Raw genomic sequence first — 6,000 nt, 5'->3', positions numbered from 1 at the left:
CACTCGCACTATCATTTTCCATGTCTAGTGGACCGTGTAATTGAGGGTCAGAACTCTATATTTGGCATTGAAATTAAAAAGATCATATGATATAGAATATGTGTACTGAGTTTAAAAAAAAAAATACATATCTGTACATTAGCTTCAATTTCAAGTATAGAGATGTGATTTTTTTTCTGAGACAAGTACTTGTAACAATCCAAAAGAACTTGCTGTCATTCGATGTTAAGTACTTCAGTACTTTGTTTGTTTGAAAACGAGGTAAAAATACCCTGCCACATTCGGTATGTGTTTTTGTTAGACCTTTTTTTCCTTCTGTTTTGTATCGATTTCATACGTTAAGCCCTTTTCCACTGATTTGTATAGTTTGTTCTTATGCTGTGCTGTAACAAAACTGTCCCGGCTGTTTACAAGCATGTTAAACGCCACAATATATTGCATGTGCCTGCTCCAACCCAGGAGCATGTAGTTCAATGGTTTTCGTTTGTTGATGTCTTTTATATGTGTTTTTCGTAATTCATGTTGTTTTAAAATAGGATGTTATTTTTCTCAATTGAACTGTTTCATATTTTTCAATTCATAGACTATTGTAGCCGACAATACCGTATGCTTTTTCTCATTGTTGAAGATTATATGGTTGCCTATATATAATTGCCTTCATCCACTACATTTGAACTTTGTTGGATAGTTGACTCATTTGCATTAATACCAAATCTCCTTATTAAAAGTTGAGGGGTGTGCGTGTTTCTTTGGAAAATTTCAATGTTTTTCTCCCAGGTCACCCAGTTTGAATAGAATATTTTGACATTTTGCTGTACGTGCTCTTGGATTTGAGTTAAGAGCCAACCAAAGCTCACGGCCTGTTGGTGTGTAGTTGATGACTATATGGTAAGCCCTGGATGTCCTTTTGAGTATTGCATACGGTTATTTGGTGATGTCGTCATGCCATGCATTGTCCCATTACTTTATATAGAGAGCTTATCAGTCAACCTGATCTATTAAAGTAGCTCTCCTCGCCTTTTGTATAGTCAGACGAAAAACAAGATATAAACTGACTTAGCTTGGTATATACATGTTTATTTAATATACTCCTATAAATATAAAAAAGAAGATGTGGTATGATTGTCAATGAGACAACTCTCCACAAGAGACCAACATAACACAGAAATTATCAACTATAGGTCATCGTACGGCCTTCAACAATGAGCAAAGCCCATACCGCATATTCAGGTATAATAGGCCCTAAAATGACAATGTAAAACAATTCAAACAAGAAAACTAACTTATTTATGCACAAAAATTGAACGAAAAACAAAAATGTAACACATAAACAAACGACAACCACTGAATTACAGGCTCCTGACTTGGGACAGACACATACATTTTGAATGTGGCGGGGTTAAACATGTTAGCGGGATCCTAAATTCAAGTCAAATTGATATTTTAAAACAACATAAAAGTTAAAAAGTGTAAAAAAAAAAATATTTGAATAAATGTTGAAAATATTATTGTGTTCGTGAGTGGAAAACTACTTAAAATTGTAGAAATATTCAAAAGTAGCTCTCGCGTTTTTGTTCTGCGGCTACGTTAACGGAACATCAATCAAGTTATCGATCTTCATGACTTTATGGCTTCAATATTGAATGGTATAAAATATCATATTCTGCTTGTCGTAGACTCAAAAAGACTTCAAGTTGGAATAGATCTAAGAAGACTAAAGAACGTTCATGTGTGGTTTAGCAATTGTACATGCCCACGAAACCGACGTCCAGATATTGTTCGGAAGATGTTTTGAGAAGTTCCGATGCGACCGGACAAGTAAAATTAAACTGTTACAGTATATTACAGAACACAAAACTGGCTGTCTTTGCTGTAAATACAAGAAAAAAAACCTGACATGGTTTACATTAAAGCTAAAAATCCCAATCCCACGGCATCAAATAATTTATAAAAAAACATATGACCTTTAACATTGGAGGTCTAAACTAGCATTGACCCGTGTCCAGGTCCGAAATAGAAAATAAAGAGATGTGGAGTAAATGTACACGGGACAAAATCGCACACAATATATAGAAAAAATACAAATTATTAATGAACAGGGCTTTTATGCCTGTTCTTCATCTTGAAAGGAGCTGGAGGGTCTTCAACGAGGAACTAGACCATTGATCCTCATTATACAAAAGTAACATAGGTTAGTGCATCGGACTATACAAAAACATAAGTTCCTGGTTCGATCACCGTTCCGGTGAGAAAATTTCCAATCCACTATTAATAAATATGTTTAAACTAACAATAGCCACACACTTGACTTTGTGGATTACATTATTTTCTTTCATCATCCTACATATGTCTTTTGATATTGTTCATACATGTAAATACTAAAAGTCTTACACTGTATCTATATATTTTGCTCCGAGACCAGAACATAATAAAATAGATAAATTAAAACTTGCGCTTTAGATAAAGAAAGGGTGTGAAAGATTTTGTATCATTTTTTCCAGTTCTTCTGGAGTCATTGAGCCCTTCCCTCGCCAACAATATATAGTTTGCTTTATTTGTAAAAGAGGCTAGTTACGCTACAACATTATCATCTTTGATTAACCTCTCCAAACTTAAAAGTAAAGATCACGCACCCTTATTGTTTAGATTGATAAAGTCTTTTGCATCCGTCGACATTATCTTCGATTAAAGTACTATTGATCTGACAACCGCTGTGCATGTATACTTTAACGACCTTTAAATGAATGACAAATGATAACATTGTAATTTTTTGAATGACAATTAAACTGTGTTGGAAAGATAACATAAATACACTTTCGTTTTTCGTTTTTTGTTTTTGTGAAATCAAAAATGAAAAATGAAAACACTTTCATTTTTCGATTTTAGTTTATGAGAAATCAAAATTGAAAAATGAAAATACTTTTGATTTTCGTTTTTTGTTTGTGAAATCAAAAACGAAAAACCAAAACACTTTTGTTTTTCATTTTGGTTTTTAAGAAATCAAAAACGAAAAATGAAAATACTTTCGTTTTTCGTTTTGGTTTTTAAGAAATCAAAAACGAAAAATGAAAACACTTTCGTTTTTCATTTTGGTTTTTATGAAATCAAAAACGAAAAATGAAAACACTTTCGTTTTTTGTTTTTTGTTTTTGATATTTCAAAACGAAAAACGAATGGACGCAGATATACACAGACCGTCTTACTGAACCTTCTCCTTTTCTATAACAAAGCTTTGAATTTTCGAAAAACTAAGGATTTTCTTATCCCAGGAATAGATTACCTTAGTCGTATTTGGCACAACTTTTTGGAATTTTGGGTCCTCAATGCTCTTCAACTTTGAACTTATTTGGCTTTATAACCTTTTTGTTCTGAGCGTCACTGATTAGTTTTATGTAGACGCGCGTCTGGCGTTCTCAGTTATAATCCTGGTACCTTTGATAACTATTTATTGCTAATATCGTTTCATGTATATGCATGCTGAACCTAATGTAAAAAACCAGTCTGTAAAGGCGATGTTACAGGGAATAAAGAATAATAGAAAGAAAAATCACAAAACTACGAAAACTTGGAGGAAAATTCAAAAAGAAAAATCCCTAATCAAATGGCACAATCAAAAGTTCAAACGAATGGACAACAAATATCATATTCATGAATTGCCAAACCGCAACCTTATTTATCATACACATTTGTTTCAAATAATTTGATAGTTCACGCTATTTAACATGATAATATACCATTTGTTCAACACCAAATCCTATTAACTGTCCAATTTGACATAAAAATAAAGCCGTAGACGAGAGTCCTGCCTTAAGACATGGTAATAGTTTATAGTCACCATTATTCCCCCCTTTATTAACGAACAAGATATAACACTACGATGGTCCGAGACCACAATTATTTCGTAGTGCATTTCTTTTAGAACATAAATGAAAATAAAAAAATCCCACCTGCGCTTTCTTAGAAACTTTTACAGTGTATTGTACTACTCTTGGGACAAATTATATCAAAATTATAGAAAACTTCATCGCCTCTAACTCAAAATATGGACAATTTTATCTTTAGGGCGTCTTGAAATCTTTTGACAGCTTCCGAAGTACTATTTTTCAACCTTTTTCACCTGGTCCAAATCACTACTTTCCTTTAAAATTCAGGACCCAATTTTTTTTACAATGTAATTTCACCCCCCTACTTGCAATTTGAGGCATTAAACATTGACAAATGATTGAGAAATAAATTTGGAAGGGTTATAAAAATTAATGGCAAGTAACCCACTGTCAACACTAGGGACTATATTTGTGAACAACGAAAATCAAGGGACGACACTTGTGGTCTCGGACCTAATAGGATAGAAGAGTTGACAAATCTTAAAAAAACTTGGTATGACCAAAGCTTAATAAATTATATTATCTGGGGTTCGTGTTGTTTATTCTTTAGTTTTCTATGTTGTGTCGTGTGTACTATTGTTTTTCTGTTTGTCTTTTTTATTTTTAGCCATGGCGTTGTCAGTTTGTTTTAGATTTATGAGTTTGACTGTCCCTTTGGTATCTTTCGTCCCTCTTTTATAAAACTGCTTACAAAGTGTCATGACAATAGGACAATAATAAAATTAACGGTACCAATTTTCTGTACCAGATGCGCATTTCGACAATACATGTCTCTTTAGTGATGCTCGTGGCCAAAATATTTGAAATCCAAAACTTATATACTAGTAAAAGATGAGTTAAGTTCTATACTCATCTTTGCGTGTAAAATTTTGACGTTAAAATTGAAAAATTTCAACTATCAACATTTGGGGCTTTAAAAATTAAAAAATTGCAAACAAATACTTTTTAAATGCCTTAATATATAATTTATTATGTACTAAAAGCAATGGAGTTCTCATTTGATTTATCAGACTTAGCATAATTATTCAAAAGTAAAATTTATATGAGCCTGTGCCTAAAAATTGAGTTTTTTCATTGAAGGGGGGCCTTACATGAAGATGTAATATTTTCCGGCAATTTTAAATTTGTGAAGCTTTTTGGTTATAAATAATCCTTACATATGTATTGAAAGTACTTTAAATGGAAAGAAAAGTTACAAATAACATATCATATTAGTTTAAAAGGGTCTTAGGCCAAGTAAGACTGGAAAATATTTACGGTCAATTTAGGCCGTGCCACATATTTACATTAAAAAAATGCATATTGAGGCTATAAGAAATAAAATTTTGTGTCTTTTTTATCATTTCTATACTCATGTGACATGATTCAACAAATCTGAGCACAAAAAGACTCTTGCAATTAATTTTTCTTACAAACAGTATGGTCTGATGCAAAGATTTTTGCCTTTTTAGGGAAAAACTTGCATGCAATTTATTCTTAACAGGCATATATTTAAACCACTTGCTATCCTACAGAAGAAGAGAAAGATATTATGTGAAATGGAACAGGTACAATAGACATTGAAAAGTGTTTTTGATACAAATTTAGTGAGGTCTTTATTATGGACTTTAAATTTTATGAACCAAGCTCCCCACTTTTGACTTCATCCAAACAGCTAGGGCGTTAGACAAGGGTCGTTTATACAACACATTTTGCACATATTGTCTGAGATAATCTTCTTTTCTGTAGATTCAGAGTTCATAAGTAAGTAAAAGAACTAGATAAAGGCATAGAAACACAAATATTGACACATGAAAACCTGTCAGATAGAAAGTCAGGATGCCATGTATGCATCAATATTGAAAAAGCTATAAATGCCTATTTTGACCATAAAATGCCAAAATTGGTAATTTTTGCAGAAATTCTATAAAATAAATGTTTAAATCCTTTAGTTTCATGCTATTTGACAGATTGACGCCATCAAATCATTTAGGGAAGTTGCCAAAGTACAGATTCTATATTTTCAGATTTCATCTCTTAGGTCCGAGACCACAATTATTTCGTAGTGCATTTCTTTTAGAACATAAATGAAAAAAAAAATCCCACCTGCGTTTTCTTAAAGAATCTTTTACAGTGT

This window comes from Mytilus edulis, chromosome 8 (genome assembly GCF_963676685.1).
Source record: "Mytilus edulis chromosome 8, xbMytEdul2.2, whole genome shotgun sequence".
Taxonomy (NCBI): domain Eukaryota; kingdom Metazoa; phylum Mollusca; class Bivalvia; order Mytilida; family Mytilidae; genus Mytilus; species Mytilus edulis.
Note: the sequence above shows the minus strand (reverse complement) of the source record.